Source organism: Onychomys torridus, chromosome 2 (assembly GCF_903995425.1).
Source record: "Onychomys torridus chromosome 2, mOncTor1.1, whole genome shotgun sequence".
Taxonomy (NCBI): domain Eukaryota; kingdom Metazoa; phylum Chordata; class Mammalia; order Rodentia; family Cricetidae; genus Onychomys; species Onychomys torridus.
The window spans coordinates 151,261,532-151,277,561 of record NC_050444.1 but is presented as its reverse complement, the minus strand read 5'-3'; the positions used below and the strand labels follow the sequence as shown (position 1 = coordinate 151,277,561).

The 16,030-nt window shown below is 51.1% G+C and overlaps 1 protein-coding gene across 2 annotated transcripts in view; it reads left to right on the top strand.

The window, feature by feature from the left end:
- Window positions 1-16,030, top strand: part of Alpl (alkaline phosphatase, biomineralization associated) — a 55,278-nt gene that overhangs the window by 19,257 nt on the left and 19,991 nt on the right. The window lies entirely within an intron of this gene.

The following is a 16,030-nucleotide window of genomic DNA, read 5'->3' as shown; positions in this document are numbered from 1 at the left end:
TGCAAGCCCAGCTCATCTCCTGGGAACTTCTGTTTCCCCGGTCGCCTGGGCTCAATCACATTAGCTCCATGGTTATCTGGGGAGTGATGCAGGAGTAACCTCTGTTACTTGTTTTTGTTTGTTTAATTGCATTTTTTTTTTAAACACAGGGTCTGATGTGGCTCAATCTGGTATTACTCTATAGCCAAGGATGACCTAGAACTTGTGATTCTCTTGAGTACTGAGATTAGAGGCATGCACCACTATGCCCTGTTCACGTGGCACTGAGGATCCAGCTCAGAGTCTGTTCTGGACTAGGCAAGCACTCTACCCACTGAGCTACATCCCCAGTCCCCTTCTGTTCATTTTCGATCAAGGTGTGCAGGCCCTGGCCTGCCCCACCACACCCAGAGCACAGTGACCTGAGCTCCAAAGCAGAGCCACAAACTGGTCACAGACACACTGGAGCCACCAGCCCTGGACTCTAGCTCAGTCTAGAAGAGACAGGTCTGAGCCTTTATATTTAATTAACTAAATTTTGCAGTGCCGGGTGGAACCCAGGGCCAGTGCTCCACCACTGAGCTGCGTTTCTGGTCTGTAGTTTTTAAATATCAGAAACATTACAAACAAAACAACAACAGAAAAGAAAAACATGAGCAAATGAAACCAGAATGAGAGCCGAGTACAGTGGTTCACATCTGTAATCTCAGCACTTGGGAGGCCAAGACAGGAGAATTAAGAGTTCAAGATCAGCCAGGTGGTGATGGTGGCACATGCCTTTAATCCCAGCACTCAGGAGGTAGAGGCAGGTGGATCTCTGAGTTCGAGGTCAGCCTGGTCTACAAAGTGAGTTCTAGGACAACCAGAGCCACACAGAGAAACCCTGTCTTGAACCCCACCCCCCCAAAAAATGAGTTCCAGACCAGCTGGGCAGTAATGGTGCATGCCTTTAGACCCAGCACTCAGGAGGCAGAGGCAGGCAGATCTCTATGAGTTCAAGGCCAGCCTGGTCTACAGAGTAAGATCCAGGACAGCCAAAGCCACACAGAGAAACCCTGTCTCAAAAAAATAAAAATAAAAATAAAAAAAACCCAAAGAGTTCAAAACCATACAAGTGATCTCTGTGAGTTCGAGGCCAGCCCTATAGAGAGACCCCATCTCAATAGATAGATAGATAGATAGATAGATAGATAGATAGATAGATAGATAATAGAAAAAAAGTTTAAGGCTAGCCCACCTCAAAAAAACAAGAAACAGGGGTTGGGGATTTAGCTCAGTGGTAGAGTGCTTGCCTAGCAAGGCCCTGGGTTCCATCCTCAGCTCCAAAAACAAAAACAAAAAAACAAAAAACAAGAAACAAACACACAGTTCCCAAACTCAAACACACACACACACACACACACACACACACACACACACACACACACACACAGAGGCAGCTTTCTCACTTGCCCCTCCCCAGCTGTGACACACACTGGATCACTCACAATTCCTCCAGTATTTCATGGCCTCTGGGGCTTTGCACCCGCTGCCTCCTGTCACTCAGTCTTTTCTTATGACTCCTTTATCAGTCTGGTGACAGGGACCCCTGGGGCTTGACCAACTACAGGATGAGTGGGTACAGCATGGGCGTGACCATCAGCGGGATGGGTGGGTACAGCATGGGGCTTGACGACACCCCCCCACTCCCCCCCTCTACTGCCTCCAAGACCAAGATCCTCTTTCACCCACACCCAGGACTAGAAAGACCAAATGAGCTCTACCAGATGAGCCCAGATGTGGAAGCTCATTGAAGCCCCACCCTAGATGTGTGCGCCAATTGTATGCCCTGGGTGTGTGCACATGGCTTTGATAGGCTTCACACAAATGTGCTTTCAGTGATAGGCCAGAAGTTAATGGAGGAGACGGGACAAGAGGGGGCTGGCAGTTTAGGACTCACATGGACTGGGATAGAACCCAAGGGGCTTTGAGGCCACAGAGTGAGACAGAAGGAGGCCCCAGGAAAGGAGGGCCCAGCTTGGGCTGGAAGGATGGGCTGAACCGGGAGGGAGTTCCAGAGGCCAGCTACACCACAGTCAAGGCCCGCTCCACTGGCTGTGTATACTCTGCATTGCCTGGGCTTGTGGTTTTGCCTCCGGGCTTCAGTTTCCGTATCTGCAGGTGTGAGTGCAGCCAGCCCTAGTGAGTGTGGTGGCGTGTGCTGGCTGGGTTGTGGTAGGCTGTGATAATCGACTTGCTATGCAGCCTGAGCCTTCTTTCCCTTCCCCAGATGGATGCACACTCTCAGCTGTGTGGCACTGCTATAGAGCCTGGGAGGTGGGTTCTAGCGAGCCCTCTCTCCCTCCCTCTCTGTCTCTTCCTGCCTTCCTAACCTGCCTTCCCCTCAGCAGGGTTCATTTCCTCCTCCATTGCCTTCCCGCTGACAGGGTTTTGACCTATTCTGTTGGCCCCCGGTAGGCAGTAGCTGCCCAATAAACAGCAGCCCAGGGGCCATTGTTTGAGCACCACAGGAGGTCCTGGGCGTTATGAAGGCCACATCAGCTGGGCCCCAGGGGTGGAGGGCAGACTCCTGAGAGAAGGTGTCGTCTGGGATGGCAGCGGCTCCCAGGAAATCATTGCTGATGTCCCTGAGCACTGGGGCAAGCAAGTCCCAGGACACTGTGTGTTTCTCTTCCTTTTAACTTTTAAAACTGCTTTGAGGGCAGTTAGGCAGAACAAACAGCCTCAGAGGGACTGTGGCCCAGCCCTGCCCCTGCTACCCAGTGGCCAGGGACAAAGGCCCTAGGCTTGGGGCCAGGCACATCTGATACGTAGCTGGTTCTGCCTCTGTTCAGCTCAGGGACCTTGGGCAAGTCATATCACCCCTATGTCCCTCTAACCTCCCCTGAGATGTGTGTTACACAGCTCTGTACCAGCGACTTCCTGGGGACTGACTGACCCTAGACTGAAGGGCCCAGGGTTGCAGAGCGGACACCTTCAGCCCTAGCACAGGGCCTGGTACCCAATGTTAAATGGAACCCGTAACAACCTGTGGGAAGGCGTGTGTCTATAGCTGTGCTGGGCAGTCCTGCCCAGGAATCCCCTCTAATTCTCCACACACACACCCCACACACACATCCCTCCCTCTCTCCCTTCCTTTCTTTTGTGACAGGGTCTCACTATATAGCCCTGACTAGCCTAGATCTTGCTTTGTAGCTCAGCCTAGCCTTGAACTTGAGCAATCCTCTTGCCTTTGCCTCCAGAGTACTGGGATTACAGACATGCATCACCCCACACAGCCGTGGCTTCCACACGTGTGTGGCTCCCTCTCCTGTACCGTTCACTAGCAGTGTGTCCAACCACCGTTAGCGTGTTTGTCCCATCTCTTCCCTTTGGTGGTGTGAATAACCAGCTGAGCGTGAATGACAGATGTGATTGTTTATAGTGTGGGGAGCTGAGGAAAACCCTCTGACTGAAGTTCTGGGGCCAGAATCTGGGCTCCAAGCAACAGAAAAGCCAAAGCAAACAATAGGAGAATGAACTGGCTCCCATTCAGAGGTGAGCCTCAGGCATGCCTGCGTCCAGGGAGGGCCTGCACACCATCGTCCAACTCATGGGTTTCTCCATAGGTTTCTTTGTTGTTGTTGTTTTATTATTTGTTATTTGGTTTTTTTGAGATAGGGTTTCTCTGTGTAGTTTTGGTGCCTGTCCTGGATCTCGCTCTACTGTAGACCAGGCTGGTCTCGAACTTACAGAGATCTGCCTGGCTTTGCCTCCCAAGTGCTGGGATTAAAGGCCTGTGCCACCACTGCCTGGCATCTCTGTACGTTTCTAATCCTCCCTCCAGGTGTTCTCCTTCACAGTGCCTCAGGTAGTGAAGGTTCCATCATCGGCCAGTCACCCCGACCACCACAGCTGAAGGGAGTGGGCTTCCCTGTTAGGAAGGGGATGGATTCAGAATAGCCAGATACGACAAGCAGGTGTCACCACGTCACCACGGTGGCAGCAGAGAACTTCGAAGAAGTCTTGTCTCATAAGCTGACATTGGAAGCTTCGTGGAGCGGTCACCCTGGGGTAGGGATGGGAGGCTAGCCTAGGATAGTCCCCATGGGCTCACTGTCTCTGCAGAATGGTGACCAGGAAGGGAGACGGGTCACATTCAAGGTTGAGGAGCTGGATGAGAGCCTGAGATGAGCGTGGCTTTCTGCCAGCCTCCTAGCCCAGGCTGAGCCAGGAGACACTGCTGACGTACGATCCCATGTCACAGACCCAGTCCATGTGGAGGCGGTCCTGTTAGATGCTGGGGTGCCAAAGCATGGCATGAGGGGTCTACCAGGCCTGGCTGGCTCCCAGCTTTCCCACACCTTGCCATGTGAGTCATGAGTTTTCGCTCCTGTTGGGCCTGAGAGTTCTGCCCACACTGGGTGCTAGGAAGACTGCACAGAAAGCTTCCAGCACACAGTAGGTGCCCTGTGAAGACTTTCTCTTCCTGTGAATTGCTGTGTGACCTTGACCGACTTACTTCACTTCCCTGCCCTGGGAGCAAAGACAGCATCCACCAATCAGAACCTCCCTGGTTTGCTCCCTGTCATTATCACAACAGGTGGCTATTTTTCTCATTGTTCCTCGTCCAGTTGACTTCTGGTTCATACAGGCACAGTGGCAAGAGTCCGGGTGATCACTGCCCACCCCCACGCCCACCGGTGGTTTCATTTTTGAGTCAGGAGCTCATGTAGCCCTGGCTGGCTCTGAACTTGCCATTCCTGCTCCCACCGACCACGTGCTGGAATGGCAGGCCTGAGGCACCACACCTGCCTTGATTAGCTCACCACAAGCCTATGTTCCTGTCCCCTCCTTGCCCCCACTGCTGAGAGCCTCTAACACCCCAGTTGCTGGGAGCCCGACAGCTGTTCACAGGCTCCATTGGAATGTGGATGCTGGGGTGGGGGGGCGGGCAGCTGTCAACTACCAGCATCTGCGTGTTCCCTGCGTGTGCCACCAGTGTCAGGCCCACCCAGCATGTTACAAGTTGAAGGCCAGTTTCCACACAGTCCAGAGCCTCCTCAGCCTCCTCCCAGGGTTGTCTGGGGCGCCAACCAGGTGGGAGGACCTCCGGGAGGGAGGAAACGCAGCCAGGACAGAGCTGGGGGTGGGGAGGGTGTCTGAGAGTGGGAGCATTTGGTCCCTGTCTGGGATGAACTGAAGCTGGGGTTTGTGGGAGAGGTAGGGTGTACCCAGGAACACATCCTGCCCGAGTCCCGCAGGATTTCCACAGCCCAGCTGGCCATGGATGCTGGGCCAGGGACCTGGGCCCAGACTCTAGGCCTTTCTCAACATGTGACCTCAGGCAGGTAACCTCATCTCTCTCTCTGGGGTAAGGGGAGCCCCTCCCCCAGGAGTCCACGATAAGCATGCCAAACTGAGATTTGGGAAGAACGTATTGTATTAAGAGTTATGAGTCATTTGGTGTCATCCAGGCCCTATTGCGTGTGTATTGTGCAGAGCAAATAGTGGCTCATTTCCAGCCTGGCAGGGTGCTGTTGTAGGAATCTACACTTGGGCCCCAAGAAGCCTCCCAAAAGTAGAAAAACACCCACATGGAAGGCTGAATTCTGACGCAGTCACTTGCTGTTTGACTATGGGAAAGCTACTTAACCTCTCTGTGCTCCTGTTTTCTCGTCTGTATAATGGGAATAGCTACAGGGTTTATCTTGCTGGTTATTGTGGATTAAATGAGTACATAGAGATAAAGTAGCCCCGGCTAGCCTGGAACTCATTATGTAGACCAGGATAGCTTTGCACTCAGCGAGATCTACCTGCCTCTGTCTCCAAGTTCTGGTATGAAAGACATGCACCATCTCTCTCTCTCTCTCTCTCTCTCTCTCTCTCTCTCTCTCTCTCTCTCTCTGGGCTAGCCTGGGCTTCACAGCCAGACCCTGTAAGTTCAGGGCAGGATGAGGAAGGATTGTTCTCTAGTGCTACGTATGACGTGTTTTCCTGTGGCGATGTGCTTAACCTAAGTTTCAGAACCCCAGAGTCTGCACCGTGTCTTACAGACAACCTTTTGACCTCTAGTAATCTCCAATGGGAAGAAGTCTCATCAATGTGCTGTGTGACTCTGGAAGGTCATGGACCCTCTCTGTGCCTTTCAGTTTTTGATGTTAGTGGAAGGATGAGACTACCACATCTCCTGGCAGTGGAGGGATTCCCTCTGCAAGGGCTGGGGACTGCGTGGGAGGGAGCAGGGGCCTAAAACGCACCTCAGGGATGCATGGCTCCTGCGTCCCTTCACCCTCTTCCCTGCTTGCTCCAGGCTCAGGGCAGAATGTGTCCTCTGCGTGGGAGGGAGGAAGCCTGTGTACCTATAAAGTGGTAGCCTGGACCTTCCGCCCCCCACCCTCACCCCTGGCCTGCCTGGCTCTCTCCCACAGCAGCTCTTTGCTACAGCCCACAGGGTTGTCTGGTACCCCAGTGAAGTGAGCCTTAGATCGCTCCAGAACCCTGCCCTGGGCCTTCTGATTCCAGCTCCAGCAGCCACGCCCTCACTTATGAAATAGGGCTGGTGACAAGGGTGAGTGAAGTCACAAGCCAGGTCCTGCTTTGACTCCACTGGGGCCACTCCAGGCTGCTCTATCGTCGTCAGACACCTGCTGTCTGCTTGGCCACTGTCCCTGACTGAAATTCTGCACATCCTTCCTCTTAGCCGTTGATCCCCCTGGCTGTTCCTCTCACCTAGCCACGCTGCCAGGCTTCCTGGCAACCTTCTCTCCAAGACTACCCTTAATAGTCTGTCCCCTCTAAGGGGACAGAGCCTCACGCTGCCTGGAGATTGTTTCTTCCCAGTGTGTATGAGACAGGCCAGGGGACAGGGACCTGTGGCCTCCTCGATCCAGATGCTGAGCTTTGCTTTGAGCGCTATAGAGCAAGGAAGACCATTCCGGCCTCAGGTGAGCAGGCATGTGGGGCAGGCTCTCTCTCTTCCTGTGTGTGTGTGTGTGTGTGTGTGTGTGTGTGTGTGTGTGTGTGTGTGTGTGAGTCCGTCCAGCTCTCCTCTGCCTCCTCCATTCTCTCTGCCTATTGCCCTGCATTCCTAGCGCTACTGCCTCACAACCCCTCACACCTGCCTGTCCCAAGTCCAGGGTGAGTCTTTGCCACAGGGAAAAGGGTCTGAATCTTCAGGGAGTCCCTCTCAGACCTTACTCCACAAGGGAGCTGCCCGGTGCAGGGCTGAGACTTCTCACCTCAGCTTGTCCAGCTGAAGGGGCAGAGACAAGGTTCATCCCTGCAGCCTGGCCCAGTGTTGCCTCTGCTGCCAGGCTGCCTCTTCCAACATCCACTGCTGGCTGGCCTGGCAGGCCTTCCCTGCCTCCTGGCTGGTGCACCGACCTCTCCAGCCACAGACTGCCCAAGGGCAGAGAAGCTCATGCTGTGTTAGGAGGTGATGCCCGGCTGGGCCTGGGGTAGGGCAGCTGGCAGGCAGAGCTGAGGGGGAAATGGAAAGGGGACAAGAGGAGTCCTTGGGTGGACTTCAGAGAACTTTCCAGATCGGGGAGGGCGGTATACAGCTGTGCTGAGGCTGGGGGTATTCCTGGAGGGCTGGTTTTCCCTCTGAGGAACTCAATGCCCTCCCTCGATCTTGTCCTCCAATTGTCTGTTTCTTGCCAAGAAGGGACGTCAGCAGCTGGAGATGGGAGCTGGAGATGGGAGGTCCCCCCCAGCATCTGGCTTACCCCCATCTAGGGAAATTCCTCCTGGATCTGTCCGCAGTCCACTCTCTCCAGCGCATGTCCCTTCCTGAGCCCTTCACAGCAGCCCTGAATAACTTCCATCTGTGAGTGAATAATGCCCCGGCCAGCAGGGATTATCAGAGACACCTGCTTTGGTAGAGCGACTGGTCTCAGGTCCCCTCTGAGACCTTGCAGCTAAAGCCAGCCTTCAGCAGGGTCTCTTTGCCCAGTGGCTTCTGTAAGCCCCTGTCCCCACTACACCTTCTCTGGCCTCAGCAGCAGGGAGCACTCTGAATCCGAGCCAACAGGATCTATCAGCTACACTTCTGTTCTTCCTGGGGCCCAGAAGGTGGCTAGCTGGGGAACATGGAGTCACTAGCCTCCTGAATGCTGGGACTACAGGTGTATCCACCCCTCCAGAAAACCATCTTCCCCTATGTCCCTTTAATCCTGTTCACTGAATGCTCACAACCTCCAACAGGACAGGCAGATGCAGAATGAGGGCTCTTGTGACTTAAATTTTCATCGTGTTTTTATTTGTGTGTTTTGTGTGTGCACACACACGTATGGGGGGCATTGAGAGACTTGGAGACTCCATTTCTCAGTCTGTGAGGTGGGACCATCATTGCCATGCTGATAGTACAGGACGCCGTGAGAGGCTAGCTAGGGGGCAGGCAATCCCTCAGTGGACTTTAGCTCCGCCTCCAGCCCATGTGGATTCTCAGGTAACTGCCAGCTTTGGGCCTGGAAGGCCTGGTGCTGTTCTGGTTCTGAGGCTGGCAGATTTGGTTCAGATTCCATCCCTACCATTGTACCTGTTTTCTCATCTGGAAATGGCTCAGATGAGGTTAGACAGACAGTAGGTACTTTATTCTGGCTTGTGAACGGGGTACATGTGGGCAACAGCTGCTGTGAGGTCCTCATCAGGGTCTCCTTCCTTGCTGAGCTTTATTGATTATTTTCCAAATTTTGGAGACAGGGTGTGTGTGTGTGTGTGTGTGTGTTTTGTCATGGGTTTCAGGTCCCCTAGAACTGGAGTTAAGGACAGTTGTGAGCTGCCATGTGGGTGCTGGGAATTCCTCTGGAAGAGCAGCCGGTGCTCTTAACCTCTGAGCCGTCTCTCCCGCCCCGGGAGACAGGGACTTGTGTAACCCAGGCTACTTCACTGTGAGGATGTCTTAGCTTCTTTTGCTTTGCTGTGACAAATATCCCCACAAAAGCAAGTTCAGAGAGGAAGGGTTTCATTTTAGCTCACAGCTCAAGGCCCAGTCTTTCGTGATGGGGAAGTCACAGCGGGAGGAGCCCAAAGCAGCCGGCACAGACCCACAGACAGGAAATAGGTGAACACACGCTGCTGCTGGATTCTTCTCCATCCTACCCAGGCCAGGACTCTAGCCTGGGAATGGTGTCACTAGATCTTAGAAATTCAATTGAATCATAATAACCCCCTATGGGCCAGCCTTCTAGAGGATTCTAAAGTCTTGACATTAACACTGGCCATCACAGTTGCTGAGGATGACCTTGAACTCCTGGCCCTTCTGCACCGCCTGGTTTATGCTGGGTTTGTGGATGGAGCCCATGACTTTCTATGTGCTAGGCAAGCACTCGACTGTGTGCGCCAGACCCTGCCCCTTCTTAGCTTTTATCTCATAACGTGCCTGGCACATAGTAGGTACTTCGTTTATACTGGCTGCTCAGTCATCTCTCCAGAACTAGAATAGAGTTGGGTATACAGCAGGCGCTCGGCAAATGTTCTGGGGTGAGGAGTGAATGGACAGAGTTGAACCAACAGCCATCAGGTAGCGCTCCCCACAACCTCTCCTAGGACTGGAGTGGAGGAGGGGAGCTTTGTAGGTTGCATCTCATCCTTCCTGCCTAATCCCAGGAGATTAACTCAGGGGTAAGGCTAGGTCACTGGCCACTGACCCCAGGCTTCAGGGCCAGCAGGTTTGTGTGGCAACCACATCTAAAGGCTCTTCACTCCAAGATGGCCCTCCTGTCGCCCACCTTGGACACGGTGGTCACGGCGGTTGGCAGCTTCCTCCTGTTCATGCTGGCCCTGGGCCTGCTGTGCTTCTTCACCTGTCGCCTGGCCAGACCTCTCAGGTAGGAGACCCTAACTCCTGCCCCTGCCAGTGCTCTGCCCCAAGTGACAGTTCATATGGAAAAAAACAGGGTGGGGGTAGGCACTAGTCTCTCCTCTCCCTGGTGGGGAAACTGAGGCCAGAAGAGAACGATCCCCTGGAGAAGGCGATGGCAGAGTCAGCCTGGATGTGTGTGTGTGTGGCTATCAGCTGATTGGATGGGCCTTAGCTCAGTTTTGTCAACTGTGATGTGAGGGCAGAAATACCTGTGGCTGGGAGGCCGTGCGAACGCACAGGTGGACATGACTGAGTGCCTGGTAATGGACGTCTTCAGTCCTGGCTTTTTTCAGATTGTCCTGGCTCTAATGATACCAGCTGGAGACTGGCGTTCTGCCAAACTCTGGAGCCACTGTCTCAGAATGCCATTGTCAGGGCCCAGGCGCAGCCAGCTCAGCCTCCCTTCTGGCCTGCCAAGTAGCTGCTTCCTCACCCAAAGCCAGAGCCCAGCCAGGACCATTGCGCTCTTGTCCTAAAGAATCAGATCACGTAGCTGGAAGCCTGGCAGAGAGACCAGGCTAGGCAGTAGGAGGGAACTACAGGCCAGCGTCCACTCCAACAATGGGTGACAGGCAGCCGGGACTCCCCCAGACCGGGCCCAGCAAAGTCCCTCACCCTGAGCTGCCTGGGGTGAGGGAGGGGAGGAGTGTGAGCCGAGGCAGGGGGCTGGAGGATTTGCTAGGTCTCCAGGCGCTCACTGCCACATGGTCCTCTTAATGCAGGGCCCTGGGGCCAGAGTTTGGTGTCCCAGGCTGACTGTGGGCCTCAGGCTCAGTGTGCAAAGACCTTCACTGTTTGGGTCTGCAGTTTCCAGAGCTTCCCCCTGGAAGGAAGAGACTCTGGACCCTCAGACTAACCACGCAGGCTGCCGGGGCCCTTTTCGTGGGCCCCTCCGTTCTTTAGTCACTGGGTGCGGAGCGAGAGGAATGTGTTGTTTCTCAGACCACAAGTTCTGTGGCTTCGCCACCACTCCTTAACCCTTCATCTGAGCTCCTGTGCTACCCACAGTGTTTGATCCTTTGTGGTCCCTCCTCAAGCTCTGTCCATGCTGCAGGTCTGACAGCTAGTTTTGCTGCTACTGATACATCACAGCCATAGATGTGGCGTCCTGTTACCGACACGTTTCCCTTGTTATGGGCAAGAGCTCGCTGGGTCCAAAGCCAGTGTTAACAGGGAATGTGCCATGGTTCTCCATAATGGTTTCTTTAAAGTTTTGGCATAAGGCTTTCATCATTTTACCAAGTTAAAGATAATTTTTTCAGGCCCACTTAGAATGGAGTTCAGGGGTCAGAGCAGTTGTCCACATGGGAGGCCTGGGGTTCTATCTAGAAGCAAGGGAGGGGAGAAAAGGGGAAGATCCCAGAGTTCTTTTCAGCCTGGCTTCTGAGGCTCCTGTCACGTTATTTTGATGGCCTGTCCCTCTCACAGACATCGAGTCTCATCAAGATTGTGACAGCACTAGATGCCCTTGATCCCCAAGTGCATGCCTGCCTCTGGCCAAGAGCTGCCAGGCTTAGCTCCAGCTGTCTGTTCTTCCCAATGACACCTCAAACCCATCTCATCAAACTCAAGTCCCTGAATTGTCCCCACAAAATCCACTCCACCTCACACTTCCAAATGCCACCTCAGTGCTGAAAGATGAGTTCTTTCTCCCGAAGATCAGAAACAAGGACGACATGTTTATTTTCACCGTTCTGTTCTTCCTCACACTAGACCAGTGCAAAAGCAACGGGACAGAGAGGAAAAAGTGACTAGAAAGGAGAAAGCAGAACTGTTTTTACTTATAAAAAGAGAGGGGGGGCTGGAGAGATGGCTCAGTGGTTAAGAGCACTGGCTGCTCTTCCAGAGGTCCTGAGTTCAATTCCCAGCAACCACATGGTGGCTCACGACCATCTATAATGAGATCTGGCATGCAGGCAGAACACTGTATATATAATAAATAAATAAATCTTGAGAGAGAGAGAGCGACAGAGACAGAGACACACACACAGAGAGAGAGAGAGAGTAGGTCAGAGGAAGCTTTCAGGAATCAGTTCTCTCCTTCCATCCTATGGGTCCCCAGGATCGAACTTAGGTTGTCAAGCTTTCCAATAGAACCATCTTGCTGGCCCTTAAGCTCTTGGTAAATTACATGCTTGCTACATAGAAAATGCCAAGGAATTCCCACATGTATACACAAAAGCTTAGAATTTAAATGAGTTCGGTATATAAGGTCAAAATGTAAAACAACAAGGTATTTCTTTATAGTAGCATTAGAAACAAAGGCAAATGCAATACAGTAACTCCCCCCATGAGAGAAATGCATAGATATAAATGTAACAAAACCTGTCTAAATTCTACATGCTGATCAAAGTACCAGAGGGATGGAGAGAAGTACTGTGTTCATGACGGAAAAAATCTACACCGCACTCTCCCCACATTGATCAATGGCTTTCTTTATATATATTAAAATTTTATTTTTATGTGTATGAGTAATTCGTCTGCATGTATGTCTGTGTATCACGTGTGTGTCTGGTGCCCTCGGAGTTCAGAAGAAGGCATCAGAGTCCCTGAAACTGGGCTTACAGATGGTTGTGAGCACCACTCTTTCCAAGAGCTCTGCCAATGCTCTCAACCAGAGATCTGAATCTCCAGCCCCTATATTAATTTAAACTTATTTATGTGGGTTGTGTGTGAGAGACAGCGTGTGTGCTCATGTGCTATGGTGCATGCGTGAAACCAGAGGACAACTTGCAGGAGTCAGCTTACTCCTTCCAACATGTGGGTTCTGGGGCTTGAACTCAGGTCATCAGGCTTGGCAGCAAGTGCCTTTATCTGCAGAACCGCCTCACCGGCTGAATCAATTTGTTTTGTACAGTGCTGGAAAGTGGTGATGGAGGACAAATCGGGACTGCTGGGTTTAGCCATGGGGATTGCTTGATGACAGAGAGACAGCACAGGCTTGGGTGGCAAGGCAGGTCTCCACCCTAATCATGGCAGCAGGGAAAGAGTCTATTCTTGTGTCAGACCTCAGCCTTTGCTTTACACTTGAGGAAATGAAGGGGTTGGGGTTGTCGTAGTAATCTTGCTGCTATTTCTGGACTCAGAAGCCCTATGGTCAATGTTCAACTCTCCATCGGCTTGTTTGTAAGCACAGGCTAACCATGTCTCCTCTCAAAGCCTTGGTCTGGTCATCTGTCATGGGAGACAAGTAAAGTTTTCTCTTTGTTCACTGCAGAAGTTGGTCATGGGAACCCGATTGGAAATCCCATACCAGGCCGTCATCTCACATTGACTGTGTTCCCAAAGGGTGGCTCTGTCCTTACAGACCGTAACACACTTGCAGAGAAGTCCCCACACCATAAAGTAAGAGACAGACAGCTCGATTTTCAAACCAAGCCCAAGGGCAGACCTGCACCTCATCAGTAAGCAGACAGCACCTGAACCTCAGAAGTTCCCAGGGTCGCCTTCCGACTCCACGCCTACACCCTTGTACTGTCTTATGCCACCCTATCTAGTGGGATAAGTACCAAAAACAGAGGGGTGCTGCAGCCTGTGTGATTCTTCTATTGATGCTGCTGTGTGCTTATGGTTCTGGCTTTCCTGGCTCGGCCTCACATGGTTGGGGGCATGTGTGTTGCTGGACGGCACTGTCAACCATGAGTTTTCAACTCCCCTGTGTGGTGGGCTAGACACACATAACAAAGACTGGCATGGAATAAAAGGGGTCCCATGGCAGCTGTGTGGTGCTCAGCTGTGTTGAATGATGCCAGGTGCCCAAAGTTGCGTCCACTGACGCTCTTCGGTAGTGAATGGCTACCTCAGTCTTTCTTTGACTCCCAGGGCTAGGAGCACAGATAATTGATGTAAAGCCTTAGGGCAGCAGTTCTCGACCTGTGGGTTGCAACCCCTTGGGATCATTCCCAAAAACTTTTAAGGACCAACCTTAACAATCTCCTTTCCAGGGTCCAGAAGAGAAGCTACGAACGGCGTCAATTATTTTCGGGAAAAGAGTCTAAGTACACCGAGCTTTTTGTCCATCTACTTTATTCCTCTGGGATAAAATTGTCTACACAGCTTCAGTTCTGTTCTCATGCCTAGCTCCTTTCTTGCCCGATTTCTCTCTACATTTATCTGCTGTCCCCACTAAGTGCTATCTTAATTCTCTCATCTTAGTTCTGCCCCATCTAGGTTCCCATCCATCTAGTTCTTTCCCATCTAAGCTCCTCTCCCATCTCCTTTCTCATCGTGTTCTTCGTCATCTTGTTCTTCCCCATCTGGCTCTTCCTCATCTTGCATCTCGTTCCTCTAGCTCTCTCTTCTTGCCCTTCAATCTAGTTCTTCCCCATCTCAGTTCATTCCCCTCCAGTTCTTACCCATCTACTTCTTCCATTCTCTTTTCCCTTCTCTGTCTCATCCTCCCAAGTCTCTGAGGCTTACAGTTATATACCCATGCAATAACAATGCTCTGGTTAAAGCAAGGTCACCAGGCTTGAATTCCCTCAGGGTGGCAAGGAAGGGCAATAAGATCCACAAAAAGAGCAGTAATTGCCAGCCATCATCTGCAACCCCAAAGGGAATTCTGTTAATAGCTGAGCAAGGGGACTTTATATGCTCAACTATACTCTTAGAAGTGGTTAGTTAAAGCATTAGGAGTCTACCAGTGATGAGTGAAAAGTAAACCGCCTTCTTTTCCTGTGGCCCCTTATCTGTCCAAGCTGTCTTGGCTACTGCTTTCTGGCAGGGTGGGGGAGTGTACTTGATGGCTGGGCATCCTGAGTCAACTTGATGTATGTACCTGAAAGTAAAGACCCTGAGTTAACAGTTAAAGGGAGATGTAAAACTAGAGATAAGACTTTGGAAAGGAGAAAGTTAAGCTTAATTAGCACATCTGCCAGGCCTTCTCAAACAGGTAGTCTAGGTGCTTACGTCTGTTCTTAGAGATACTTTGTCTGTCCAGGGATGGTCCTGGCCAGATGCTGCTAGTGACAATAATGACAGAAAGGCCTGAAATTAGGGATCCTGTCTGCGTTACTGCATAGAAAGTTATCTAAATATTCCTTAGAGGAGAAATTGTGCGCAAGAAATAATGGAAAAGCTACAATAGCACATGAGAAATTCATAGTAGGAAATGGCTGATTACTCAAAGGCCAATATCATCACCAAGACTCCTTGAGTCTCAGCTTGACCTTGGAAGGCCCTTGGCTTCTTCCATCTTGTCATAATCAGCTGAAATCCTACTTCATATATTTTTGCAGCTTGCAATAGATAGTATATCAGGTATTTACATTATGATTCATAACAGGAGCAGGATTGCAGTTATGAAGTAGCAATGAAATAATTTTATGGGGTTGGGGGTCACCATAACACAAAGAACTGTATTAAAGGGTCAAAGTATTAGGAGGCTGCCAGGGTAGTGGCTGGGATGGACCAGGAAAGAATTATTTTGAAAACAGAGAAATGCATGCTAACAGCTGAGGCTATGTGAAGTTGGGGGAAATGTGTTGGACTTCATCCTGAAAGAGATGACTTCAGATTTAAACAGAACAGCTGTGAATAATATTATAACGCATTAATATTTTTATGTGCACTTAATGACTTTTCTAATTTTAAGATTTGCTATGAAATTATTTGGCATCTTTTTATGTTTATTTATTTATTATGTATATAGTGTTCTGTCTGCACATCAGAAGATCCTGTTACAGATGGTTGTGAGCCACCATGTGGTTGCTAGGAATTGAACTCAGGACCTCTGGAAGAGCAGCCAGTGCTCTTAGCCTCTGAGCCATCTCTCCAGCCCCTTATTTGGCATTTAAAGTAGGATTAAAACAATTATTTTTAAATTTAGCAATCACCTGAATTGACCTCAGAGATAAGTGCAGTTTGATACTAGATAGAGGGTGTTTCCTCCAGATCTCTACCTTCTTCTACCCGCCCCTTCCTACACCAGAGCCTTACCTTCTTCTGGTAGATTGTGGCTTATCTGTCCCAACACCTTTCTCACCATAGAATTTTGGTCATTTCTGTTTCCCACCACAGATGAGATAATCACATCCGAGCTTGGACTGACTTGGTAACATTATTTCCCAACAAAGCTCTTGAGAGTTAAAATCACACTGTAGCATCCTTAGCCAGACGGTCCCTGGAATCGCAACAACATGACCGCAGTTGAAAACATGCTTAAGCTATTTATACACACTCATTTGAGGCAGCTTGGGGAAAAAA